Source organism: Ictidomys tridecemlineatus, chromosome 1, assembly GCF_052094955.1.
Source record: "Ictidomys tridecemlineatus isolate mIctTri1 chromosome 1, mIctTri1.hap1, whole genome shotgun sequence".
In the NCBI taxonomy this organism is placed as follows: Eukaryota; Metazoa; Chordata; class Mammalia; order Rodentia; family Sciuridae; genus Ictidomys; species Ictidomys tridecemlineatus.
In genome coordinates this window covers 164,323,621-164,337,911 of record NC_135477.1, presented here as the reverse complement: position 1 = coordinate 164,337,911, position 14,291 = coordinate 164,323,621, and the positions used below count along the sequence as shown (strand labels likewise).

The 14,291-nt window shown below is 37.4% G+C and overlaps 1 pseudogene; it reads left to right on the top strand.

The window, feature by feature from the left end:
- The first annotated feature begins 1,155 nt into the window (after positions 1 to 1,155).
- LOC101966127 (large ribosomal subunit protein eL43 pseudogene) lies at positions 1,156 to 13,858 on the top strand (annotated as a pseudogene).
- The last annotated feature ends 433 nt before the right edge of the window (positions 13,859 to 14,291 follow it).

The following is a 14,291-nucleotide window of genomic DNA, read 5'->3' as shown; positions in this document are numbered from 1 at the left end:
ATTCTGAGTGACAATGATGTGTCCATGCAGGTTCACTAACTGTGACAAAGGTACCACTGTAATGGAGGAGGTTGATAGTGGAAGATTGTGCATAGAGGAGGAGGAGGAGGAGGAGGAGAGAGAGAGAGAGAGAGAGAGAGAGAGAGAGAGAGAGAGAGAGAGAGTGTCTATGAAAATTCTATGTTTTACTCAATTTTACAATGAACCTAAAACTTCTCTAAAAATCAAATCTATTAAAAAATGCTCCAAGACATTCATTCTAATATCTATTCTCCATCCAGTGCCATCCACCCACTCAGGCCCAATAGACCTGCCACTTCTAGGCCTCTCTCAGCCACATGTTTTGTCTATTCATAAATCCCATGGACCCTGCTTTCAGAATGTATTGTGAGACTTCTTCTCACCACTTTCCCAACCACCACCCTAGCCTATCACCTGCTCTCCAATGGATTTCTGCATGAGCCCCCAATCTGACCCCCTTGCTTCTGCTCTCCCCCCTTTTATTCAGTTAGAGTAAATCTTATTATAGCAAGAATCAGATCATATCTCTCTCCATAATAACCTTCCTGCATGGGCTTCAAACTGAATTTAAAATAAAGTCCAAAGCCTTTACCATGTGGTCTGTAAATCCCAAGTAGTTTCTGCCTCCCTCTCTCAACCCATTCTGGTAGTCTTCTCCAGGATCACTGACCCTCTTCCTTCTGCCTATGCACATGTTCCGATGACTAGATCATTTTCAGGATTCAGGTCTAGACAATTTTACCTTCCACAGTGGTATCCCCATGCCGCTCTAGCTAAGGAGCTCTCACCCCTGACTCTCCATCTCATCACTCTGTTCATGGTCTTTACAGATCCATCTGATATGGTATTTTGTAGGTCTATCATCTGATCCTCACTCTAGAATGTCAAATCCATGGCCTCAATGAACAGACTCATTCTAAGAGGGTGCTACAATTCCCACCTTCTGGTATTCACACCTCTGTGATTCCCTTGCATTGAATGGAGGTTAGAACAATGACTTGGAGGAGAATAGAAGTGAGGGGATGTCCCTTTTTTCTTCATAGAATAAGAACACAACATACCTCTTGCAGGACCTCTTCATGGCCTTGAAGAAGCAAGCTCCCATGCTAGAAGATGTTGTGTGGAGAACACCATATGGCAAAAAATGGAGGCTGGCCTCAGGCCCACAGCCAGAAAGAAACCGAGGCCCGAGGCCTGGCAGCTTACAAGAAACTGAATGTGGTAAACAGTAACCTGAGCCTGGAAGCAGATTCTTCCCAAGTGGAGTTTTCAAGTGAGCTGACCTTGAACAGTAAAGTGTATGTTCAGGATAGAGAGGAGATTTAGGGTTCCAAGGGAATGCATCTTAGGGGGAATTAATTCTCCTCTGGGGGATTCTGAGAGTTTTCTGGTATTTTCTGAGGAAATCATAATTAAACTGAGTTGAAAGATGATTTAGGTGGCAGACTGGTCATTTGACAAAGTATATAAGGTTGGCTGGATGTTTCTCTGTATACTCTAGGAAGGTTTTTAAAAATGTTTGTATGGTGCTTCAATCAGTATTTCCATTTTTCAATATAATTCTTCCTTTTAGTGCAAATTTCAGATTGGGTTAGAAAAGCCACAAGATCAATCTGGGATAGCTTGGGCCAGAAAGCAATAAAGAATTCACATGCATGAGAGAATAGGAGTTGAAGGGCTCCCATGGACCAGATGTGGGACAGTATGAGATTCAATAAAATAATAAAAGAGGAAATGAATTAAAGCACTTTGAATAAAAAGTTTTAAAACTCCTGGATCCATGGTACCTAAGTAGGTGGACAAAAAGAAAGTTCTTTGAAAAAGACTACCAGATAGTCATGGCAAAAAAAAAAAAAAAAAAAAAAAAAGGAGGAGGAGGAAAACTGCCTTTTTCCCACCTCTGTGGTAAATAGAAAATCCAAATAAATGTACATATGTATGTATGTAGAGAATTATGTCTAAATATATCTGTGGGCAAAGTGTTCACAGGCTCAAAATATCACCCCACAAGTAGCTCAAAAAGTATAGTTGGAAAATATACATTTATGATTGAGAGGACTGGCAAACATCTACCTGACCAAGTGATTCAACTAAGGTTACTTAAATCTTAGCATGCCTCCTTGTTCAACACAGTAAGAAGCACACAACATTATCTTACAGTGTTCTAGCCAAAAATAGCTGACCTAAGTCTAATTATGATTTTTAAAAATTTAGATAAATCCAGGATGCAGTGTCTCTTACAAGACAAATTGCTGACTCCTAAAGAAGTCAGCATCATAAAACACAAAGCATTTGATTTTAGGGATATTATTATATATTATAAGAAACCAAGGCTACATAATAATTAACTTGTCTGGATCCTGGATTATAAAATAATAATATAGGCAAATTAATATTAAGCCAGAGGGAAGTCCTCTCCAGTGGGACTTCTTAAGAATCCAGCCAGAAAGGACTTCTAGAAGGGCCAGTACTAGCCAAAATAGCTGAAACCTTCCTCACTCCCCCTCACATGAATAAGGGAAACAGACTGGTGGGGACCTGTGTCCAGAACTGCACCTCACCCTTCTCAGCCTCTGCAAACCAGGCAAGGGGAGAAAGCTCTGATAATTATGATAACAGATACACAGTGTCCTATTACCTGACTCAGACACAGACAGTAACAAAGCAATTTTTGCCACCCAAAGAGGAAAGTGGGTTCAGCAGGCTTCAACCACTGACACTGTGAGAAGCCTTGGGCCAATACCTGGGATTATAGGACCATGCCAAAGGGAAGCTTCTTGACCACCCAGTAACACAGAGACCTGGTGGGAGATTACCAGAGTCTACACAGCAAGAAAAGGCTGATCCCAGTGTCAACGGGCACACACTCTGACCAGTGATGATCACTAGAGAGTGAGAGGGCATTGTTGGAATAATTGTGGGACCTTGGCTTAGTAAATAGAGGAAATCAATGCCCGCCATTCACAACCTGGGGCAGTGGAAACTATAGAGTCCAGGAAAACTACCTGAGACACTCACTACAGTACCTGAGAGCAACAACGGCCGAGGGAATACTTCTGCACCACAGAACAACTGTGGAAAACCCAAACAGAATTCCTATACTCACAAACAGCCACCAGGGTCTTCACCACCATGAAAAGGATCCTGTAGCGGGGACCAGGTATATCATGGTGACCCACAGCAATGGCAGGAACACTCCAGATCCTGCATCCTGAACTACTGTACACAACAGAAACAGCCAACCCACAAAACTGCACCCTCTTGAGCAGTCAGCTGCAAGCTCCTGAGCTGACAAACCAGAACTGCTGGTAGGAGGATTATAGCAACTAGGCATTTGCTTCTGTGCCCCTGCGACTCAGGAGAGATCCAAAGCCAAAGGCTGAGGGACAAATGCTAAACGTCCAAACCCCAATGAAAACCAAACCAACAATCAAGAAGGGGGTTCTTCACCTAGGTATGGTTGAATACAAACAACTCCAATGTCAAGTTTGATCATATAAATAACTCTTTAACTAGAATCATAATTGTTAACCCAATATCCACCATTTTATCTTTAACCTATCTGAATGTATTTCATCTAATGGCTTAAAGTATTCATTGGAATCAATATTCCTCACTTTGTTTTCTTAGCTCAAGCTTGTACTTTCTCCTCTTACTCTCTACTGATCCTCTTGCATTGTCTACTAATACTGTAAATGCCCACCATTCATCTATTTCTTCTATTGTGGTATAAATTATTATTTGATATCTTTTTTCTCTCTGGGTCTATCAGTGTTTTCCCCTTCCCTTTTTGCCCCATCTTCCTTCCTCCCCACTTTTAGTCCTCACTTAAGGTTTACTAAATTTAGCAATTAATTTTTTGACCTATTCCAGAAACTTATTGTAGGTTTCTACCTGAATTTGAAGAACTATAGAGAAAAACTGCAACAAATTTTTGTCACTTAGAAGGTTGAATAGAACAACACTTGGTTTTAAAATGATTATAGAAACTGGGGCTCAGTGGCATGTCTCAAAGTAAGTGCTGATATTGGGATCAGAAGTGGTCATTCATTGACTTAAAGAAAACCTATCTGGATATTCACCCAACCCAGGGCTCTTAAAGGAAAGAAGCTTCCAAAGTAGATCTTCGCTTAAAAGAATTCAGAACTATACTGATAGATGGGTAGACATATAAACAATATAAAAACAAAACAAAACAAACCATCCCAAACAGCCTACAATTCTTCAATAACAAGGTTCATTGACACTACAATGAAGGAAATATTAGAGAAGAAATTTAGAAAGTCCATACTTAAAACTTTCTATGAGCTAAAAATGTAAGGTGTGAAATCAGAAAATATAAAGAGAGAGAGAGAGATTCTGAAAAAAGAACCAAGTGGAAATTCTCAAAATGAAAGATTCAAGAAACCAAATTAAAAATGTAGTGGAAAGTGTGAGCAGTAGATTAGAATACTTTGAAGACAGATTTTCAGGCCTTGAAGATAAAGCAAATAATCTTAAAAATAAAGTTCACCATAAAAAATATGTTAAGAGACCACGAACAGAATATTAAAAAATCTGTGATAACATTAAAAAGCAAAATTTAAAATTCTCTGGGATGGATGAGGCTCTAAAATACTAGTTAAAGGTATGCACAATCTTTTCAATAAAATAATATCAGAAAAATTTCCAAGTTTTAAAAATGAGATGAAAATTCAAATACAAGAAGCATATAGGATTCCAAATATGCAAAATCCCAACAGATCCACTCTAAGACACGCTATAATGAAAATGCCTAACATACAGAAGTTTATAAGTTGCAAGAGAACAAAAATGTGTTCACATTTATAGGTAAAACGATTTGGATTTCAACTGATTTCTCAACCTAGACCTTAGGACTTGGGATAATATACACCAATCTCTGAAAGAAAATGGATGCCAACCAAGTTTACTAAACCCTGCAGAATTAAGCTTTAGAATTGAAAATAAAATAAAACCCTTTTATGAAAAACAGAAACTAAAAGAATTCATAACTAGAACCCTGAACTACAAAACATACTCAATAAAATATTTCAGGAAGAAGAAATGAAAATAATAATGATAAAATCAACATAGGGAGGAATTACACTAGAAGAATAATCAATTAAAGTGAATCAAGTCCAATTTAAACATCAGAAATAAAAATGGCAGGAAATAAAAGTCATCTCTCCATAAGAACACTGAATGTAAATGGTCTAAACTCTTTGATCAAAAGATATAAATTGGCAGATTGGATTAAAAAACAAGGCCCAATGATGTGCTGTCTCAAAGAGATTCACCTCACAGGCAAAGACATCTACAAACTGATAGTGAAAGGGTGGGAAAAAAAAAAACATACCATTCACCTGGAACTTGTAAACAAGCAGAGGTTGCTATTCTCATAGAGATAAAGTGAACTTCTAGCCAAAATTAATCAGAAGAGACAGAGAGGGTTACTTCATACTTCTTGAGGGAATCATATATCAATAAGATAAAATAATCATAAATATTTATGCTGCAAACAATGGAACATCTAGTATATTAAACAAACCCTTCTCAATATTAAGAATCAGATAGACCACAATACAATGATATTGGATGACTCTAACATGGCTCTCTCACACCCGGATAGACAATATGAACATAAACTAAGTAAAGATTCTATAGAACTAAAAAAATGCAATTAATAATATGAACCTAACAGACATCTACAGAATATTTCATCTGTCAATGACTGAATTCTCTTTTTTTCTCAGCAGTATGTAAACATTTTTTAAAATAGACTATATTTTAGGTCATAAAGCAAATCTTAGCAAATTCAAAAACAGAGAACACCTTTAAATCTATTAGATCATAATGAAATGAAATTAGAATCAATGATAAGATTTTTTAAAAAGCAGAAATAACTATAATACCTGGAGATTAAATAATATCTTTTAAATGAAGGATAGATAACAAGAAATCAGGAGAGAAATAAAAAATACTCATAAGTAAGTAAAAATAGTAATGCAACATATATAAATTTCTGGAACTGTGTAAGAGTAGTTCTTAGAAGAAAGTTCAAAGAATTAAGATCCTACATTAAAGAATACAAATATGCCCAATAATGCAACATTACATCCCAAGGCCCTAGAAAAAGAACAGACTAACACAAAATCAGTAGAAGATAGGAAATAGAGGTGAAATCAATAAAACTGAAGTTAAAAAAATACAAAAAATGAACAGAATTATTTTTTGAAAGAATAAACAAAATTAATAAACCCTTATCCAAAGTAACCAAAATAAGGGGAAAAAACTAAAATTATCTAAATTCAAGATGAAAAAATAAATATCTCCACAGACACCATTGCAGTTCAGAGGATCATCAGAAACTGAAAATTTATGCTCCAATAACATAGAAGATCTTGCAAACATGGACAAATTCCTAGAGACATAGAACCTACCCAAATTGAATCCTGAGCATATAGAATACTTACAAAGATTAATTTCGACTAATAAAATTGAAGCAGCCATCAAAAGCCTTCTAACAAACAAAAGCCCGTCTCCAAGCAGATTCTCAGCTGAGTTCTACCAGAACTTTAAGGAAGAGCTAATACCAATCCTCCTCAAATTATTCCATAAACAGAAAAAGAGGGAACATTTCTAATCTCATTTTATGAAGCCAGTACCATCCTGATACCAAAACCAGAAAAAGCAGCAGCAAAGAAAGAAAACTTCAGACCAATATCCTTGATGAATATAGATGCAAAAATTCTTAATAGTGATAAATCATGTACATAAACCCATTAAAAAGATCCTGATCAAGTGTGTTTTATTCCAGGGATATGCAGTTGGTTCAACATATGGAAATCAATAAATGCAAATTACCATGTAAATAGAGTTAAGAACAAGAATCAAATAATTATCTCAATAGATGCAGGGAAAGCATTTGACAAAGTTCAGCACCCATTCATATTTAAAACACTAGAAAACTAGGGAACATTGTAAAGGCAGTATATGACAAACCCAAGGCCAACTTTATTCTGATTGGAGAAAAACTGAAGACATTTCCTCTAAAATCAAGAACAAGACAAGAACACCCACTCTCACCATTCCTATTCAACATAGTTCTTTAAACTATAGCTAAAACAATCAGGCAAGAAAAAGAAATTAAAGAAAAATGAATAGGAAAAGATGGCTCAAATTATTACTGTTTGCTGATAATAATGATCCTATACTTAGAAGACCCCAAAAACTCAACCAGAAAGCTTCTAGAGGTCATAAATGGATTCAGCAAAGTAGCAGATTACAAAATCAATACCCATAAATCATTCATATTCTTATATTCCAATGATGAATCTGCTGAAAAGGAAATTAGTGAAACTATCCCATTTACAATAGCCTTAAAAAATAAAATAAAATACTTGGGAATCAATCTAAAAAAAGGTGAAGGACCTCTACCATGACAACTATAGAATGTTAAAGAAAGAAATTGAAGAAGACCTTAGAAGATGGAAAGATCTGCCTTGTTCTTGGGTAGGCAGTATGAGTATTGTCAAAATGGCCTTACTACCAAAAGTGCTACACAGATTCAATGTGATTCCCACCAAAATTCCAATGGTATTCTTTACAGAACTGAGAAAATCAGTTATTAAATTCATTTGGAAAAATGGGAGACTGGGAATAGTCAAAGCATCCAGCAAGAAAAGTGAAGGAGGGGTCATCATAATGCTGGACCTCAAATTATACCCCAGAACTTTAGTTACAGAAACAGCATTGTCCCTCTCCAGGCTGAGGCCTAAATCAAGGCAACAGCTAAATGCTCTAAGAAGGTCATAATGGTTGGTAAATATGGGATCCGCTACTGTGCCTCCCTCAGAAAAACGGTGAAGAAAATTGAAGTCAACTAGCACACCAAATACACTTGTTCCTTCTGTGACAAAACCAAGATGAAGAGATGGGCTGTGGGGATCTGGCACTATGGTTCCTGCATGAAAACGGTGGCTTGTGGTACCTGGACCTACCACACCACTTCTGCCATCACAGTCGAGTCTGCAATCTGAAGGCTGAAGGAATCCAAAAGACCAGTAGAAGTTCTACCATTTGAGACATCCCTAGCCTATACTAAATGGGTTAATTTGTATAACAAAATTGTGGTTTGTTGTTAATCATATTAACTGAGTGTTCTGGTGTGCATTGCATTAATATTGCCCTTTCAAAAGAGATTTATAAATTGGAGACTTTCTAATTTGAATGGAAAAAAATTTGCTAAGATGAGTTAGTGTAATTCAATGTTTCTTTTTGTTGTTGTTGTTCCCCCCCCCAGTAGTCAGATGATAATGGCATGAAACTAAGTCTTACAGGTTTGGTATTGGTTAGTTTCTTTTTTTTTTTTAAATAATCACTCAAATTCTCAGAAATATATTGACATATTGTGTGAAATTTGTTTTAAAGGTAAAATATGCTAAAATACACAAATATCCTACATAAAAACAAACAAACAAAAAATAGCATGGTACTAGCACCAAAACAGGTATGAAAACCAATGGAATAGAATTGAAGACACTGAGACAAACCCACATAAATGCAGTTATCTGATACTAGAGGATGGTACCAAAAACATGTTGGAGAAAAAAAAATGGCTGTTTTACCAAGCAGTATTGCAAAAACTAGAAATCCACTTGTAAAATATATGAAATGGAATCCCTATTTTTCACCATCTACAAAAGTCAACTCAAAGTTGATCAAAGAACTAGAAATTAGACGAGAAACTTTGAACCTGGTAAAAAAAAATGTAGACCCAACACTTCAAGATGTCAGCTCAGAAATTGACTTCTTTAACAAGATGTCTAAAATGCAAATAATAAAATCAAAAGTCAATAAGTGGGATGGAATCAAATTAAAAAGCTTCTTTGTCAGACATGGTGGCACATACCTGTAATCATTTCCCCTCTGAACCCTCTCATCATTATCTCACCCATGAGCTATCACATTATCTCTCACATGAGCTTTTGGGGGACTCCTCAAGTCTAAAACTTAGAAGTAAAGATGTGGGAGAAAGGCACGCTCATATATTGTTTTGGAACTGCAAATTAGTGCAATCACTTTGGAGGCTGAAGCAGGAGGATCACAAGTTCAAAATCAGCCTCAGCAACTAAGTGAAAATAAAAATTTTTTTTAAAAAAAGGCTGGGAATGTGTCTCAATGGTTAAGCACTCCTGGGTTTAATCTCTGGTACCAAAGCATCTTCACAGCAAAGACTACAATTAAGAACATGAAGAGAGCACCAAAAGAATGGGAGAAAATCTTTTCCATCTGCTCTTCAGACAGGGTATTAATATCCAGAATATACAAAGAACTCAGAAAACTTGAGACTGAAACAACAAATTGTTAGACCAGGATGCAAGAAAAGACCACTGACTCCAATTAAAATCAAATTAAAGCAAGCTTCTTATTTCGACCGGCCAGGCTGCCTCTCCCTCCCAAAACGGTGGGAACAAGACAGCACCCCAGCTTTCCTGCAGCCCAGCTTTATAGCCCAGAAAGTTACACAAAGGAGGGTTACAGATAACAGAACTCTGACAAGTATCACACTAATGGTAGTTTACATTTTTTGCTGGCCCCAACATCAGAATTTATGAGAACAATTAGAGCCTCAGAGAGGGTCATTGCCTGGCCAGGGAAGGCCAAGATTTATGAGGTGTCACTAAAGTTTCAGAGAGAGCTGCTCTCTGGTCAGAGAGCTAGGCATGGGTGAGTTCAAGGCATGGGCAGGCATTCCAAGCAGGTTCAGAATTTGCAGTAATTTATAGTAAAGCCAAAATTATCTTTTTCATGGCTTTGTGGCGAGATTGCTCCCAATTTTAAGAAAAGATCAGGTTGGGTCTATCACAAATAACTCAATCAATACATGGAAAAAGGAACTAAACTGTTCTCAAAAGAAGAAAGATAAATGATTTAAAAATAAATTAAAAAAATGTTCAACTTCTCTAGCAATTAGAGAAATGCATATTAAAATTACATTGAAATTTCAGATCATTCCAGGCAAAATGGCAATTATCAATAATACAAATGACAATAAATGTTGGTGAGTGTTTTAGTCAGCTTTTTTGTTGCTGTGACTAAAAGACTCCACCAGAACAATTGTAGAAGGTGAAAAATTTATTTGGGGGTTTGCCATTTCAGAGGTCTCAATTCATAGATAGCCAGCTCCATTCCTCAGGGCTCACGGTGAGGCAGAACATATTGGTGGAAGAGTGTGATGAAGGAAGCAGCTCTTATGATGATCAGAAAGCTGAGAGAAAGAGATCTCCACTTGTCAAGTACAAATATATACCCCAAAGCCACACACCCCAGGTCTCACCTCCACCAGCCATATACCCTGCCTTCAAGGACCATTCAATTAATCCCACCAGTAGATTAATTCAATGACTGGGTTAAGGCTCTCACAAACAAATCATTTCCCCTCTGAACCCTCTCATAATTTTCTCACCTGTGAACTATCACATTATCGCTCACATGAGCTTTTGGGGGACGCCTCACATCTAAAATGCAGCAGTAAAGATGTGGGGGAAAGAAAGGCATGCTCATATATTGTTTGTGGGGCTGCAAAGTAGTGTAACCACTTTGGAGAGCAGTGTAGAGATTCCTCAGAAAACTGGAAATGGTTAGCAAGGCCCTAAGCAATTTAGCAAGATCCATCTCAAAATAAAAAATAGAAACAGGCTGGGAATGTGGCTCAGTATTTAAGTGCCCCTGGATTTAATCTCTGGTACAAAATCAAAACAAAAACAAACTAGGATTGAAACCACCATTTGACCCAGTTGTTCCACTCCTTAGTGTATATCCTAAAGATTTAAAATCAGCATACTACAGTGATGCAGCCCCATCCATATTTATAGCAGTACAATTCATTATAGCTAAGTTATGGAGTCAACTTAGGTGTCATTCAAAAGATGAATGAATCAAGAAAATCTGGTATATATACACAATGGAGTATTACTCAGCCATAAAAATGAATGACAGTATGGCTTTTGCCACTCAGTGAATGGAACTGGAGACTATCATGCTAAGAGAAATAAACCAGCTTTCCTATGTACACATATGAATATACCACAGTGAATCTCACCATTCTATACATCCACAAGACACTAATTTAAAAAAAAAACTGTAAGTAAATAACAGAAAGATTACTGAGGGAAAGGAACAAGGTGAGGGATAGCAGAAGTACTGGGGACTGAATTTGAGCAAATTATATCCCATGCTTTTATAATTATGGCAAAATAAATTATATTGTTATGTATAACTAAAAAGCACCAATAAAAAAGAAAGTAATAATGTGGAAAAATGTATCAGATAAAGATACTTAAATATAAATAGTATTAGACAACATTAGGGAATATTAGTTTTTTTAGTTGTGTTCATGTTGTTTTTATTTTGGAAAATGCCCTTGTTTGTGGGGTATGCATGAAGAATTCAGTAACGAAGGTTATTTTATATTCAAGTTCCAAATGCTAGCAATTGGAGCATCTAGAATAAGAGTATAAGGGTATTTGGGTCCACAGTGAATGATTCTTTCAATTTTACTTGCAGGTTTGAAATATAAGGATCAAAGGCAAGGAAATGAAATTTAAAAAAAAATGAAAATGTTCTTCCCCCAGAGAGAGTGGAGAAGAAAGGGGTGAAGGAGAGGAGGAGAACTGAGAGAGAAAGAAGAGTCTTTTATAAGGCTTTATGTCTCTTAAACCTCTCAAGACCCTTGATCTCAAGGGTGCACATTCACAATCTCTGTTCTGGAAATGGATAAACAAAGAAAAGAGCAGAATCGTGACTTGAAGTAGGAGTTCCTCTACTTCTCTATCTTTAAGTAACAACACTGACATTTACAGATGGAAAAACTCTTCATCTCCCCTCTCCTCTAAAGACTTCTTTCTACTTACAGGAAACACAGGACTAAAAGTCCAAAATGTGCAGTTGAAAGGGAGTAGAACTAAAGTCAGTGAAATCACAACAGAATCCCATGACACACTCCTCAGAGGTGTGGATTTAACAAATCCCAAAGCAGCAGAGTCACAAATGCTTTCAAACTCAAGTGAGATACTGGTGTGTCAAATATCCCCGGTGAGTGGGGCTCTGGACAGTGTGCATAGCTTCAGAGACATTTCAGTGAAGAGTTGAAAAGATTGCCACTTGGTCTCCACGGCTCCCGAGGCTGAGAAGGATCACAAGCCAGCCTCAGTGATTGGTGAGGACCTAAGCAATTTAGCAAAACCCTGTCTCAAATTTTTAAAAATTAAAAACAAGGGTGTGGCTCAGTGGTTAAGCACTTCTGGATCCAATCCTTGATACAAAACAAACAAACAAACAAAAAATGATTGCCACTTGGGAATTTGTGATATCTCCTTTCAACTCTTCTCCCTTTTAAACTGTGAATCTAGAGTGGCTGAACTGAGGAAATGGATACAACTTGGAATGGATTTATTTTTTTTTTGTTGTTTTATGAGTGTCATGACAGGAACGAATGTTAGAGGAATGCTCACATCACAGACAAGGGTCCCACAATCCCAGTCAAGGTCATGCCCCCAATGACCTGAGGATGTTCCATAAAGTCCCCCACCCTTAAAGGTGCATAGCATCTTCTACTAATGCCAGCGTAGGACCAACTTCTAATTCATAGGCTTTTTGTAGACATTAAGTACCTAAACTATAATATAAAACTGTTTGTGATATAAAAATCTAAGGAGTGGATTTGGACGTAGGTGGCTTGGGTACAAATCATTACATCTGTGTGACCCTAAAGACACTGCTATCCTTCCTTGGATTTCAAAAAGGGGTTAATCTCATATTCTCTTTAGTGCTAACATCCTTTGTATTTAAACTTCTAAAATGTCCCATGATCCTCTCTGATACTGGCCAACTCAAAATCCAGCAAGTCTGTTGTTCTGACATGGTTTATTTCAGTTGTGCATTTAAATCAATTACACGTTAATGTCTCTTATCATTTTAAGTAAGATTCACTGTATCACAGTGTCACATGGACAAAAGGTATGAGCTAAGCAGTCGAGGGGGAGGAATAAAAAATGTTCACAGGCTTCTGCCCTTTTCGATGCTTTATTCATTAAAATCACTCAATACAATTTAATTCTATAGGTTCTTAATCAAGAAAATGACAATCCTTAATGCTAGGCACTACAATAGACATAATCAATTCATAGCAAATAATTCTAGATTAATCAATTCATAGCAAACAATTCTAAATTAATTAATTCACAGCAAACACTTCTAGATTACTTCTAAGCACTGCAAACACATTTAATCATGACAGGCTCATGACAGACATTCCCTCTGCATGCTAAGTTCAAGTGCCAGATCTAAAGTCTCAAGCCTTAGACTTTAAGTCCAGCAGATGCACATGCACTCAGACCACGGTGATCAGGTCAGGAGCCAAGGCAGGCTTCTCCTGGGGTGGAACTGACGGCTGGCTGGCTGAGGAAGTGGTCTTAGGGAGAAGTTGTGCTCTCACCAGAGTCAAGATGTGGCTGTAGAGTTTGAGAGCTGTGAGGAAGATGCAGAGGATCAGCAAACAATGATGAGTGATGGGATGTCTGTCCAGGTCCTCATCAGGCTCCTCGGCTTGTGTGCATCCGTATTGACTGGCTGAATATCCATTCATTTGCTCTATAATTTATACTAAATTTGGGGGCTTTTGACCCCTCTTTCAATCCTTATCAGTTACTATAGGATTTCCCAGTGACATCATTTACCCAGAGGTTAAACCATCTGGTCTGGTGGTCCTCACCCTGATCTTTTTACCTTTTCCTCTTATCAGGCTGAGGACAGCCTGCTGAAGGCTTCACTCTGAGTTTATCAGGGTGGGGAGAAGTGACATGCTTGTATCTGAAGGGCTCTGTTAGATGTGCCTAACAGAGTGCAGGTTTTAAACTGGAGTTTTTTAAAATGGAGTTGCTTAGGCTCAGGCCTAAGGCCATCCTCACACACATCTGATCTTTTTCAGCTGAAGTTGACTCAAACTCCACTAGATGGCAACTGCTCCCTTTGTTGCCAAGACCTAGGACACTTTCATTCCTCTTTCCAACATTTGCAGTCCGTAAGCTGCGTGGCCAACACACAGGACCTCGGTCCCCAATTCCGTGGACTTTACAATGCAATACCCTCTCCAAAAACTCAATGTCATCTGCTTAATTTTTAAAAACAACAATCAATACTGGTACCAATTATCCTTGTAGTTGTTATGGTTTGGATAAGATCAAGTATTAGAAAATGCAGGAATGTTC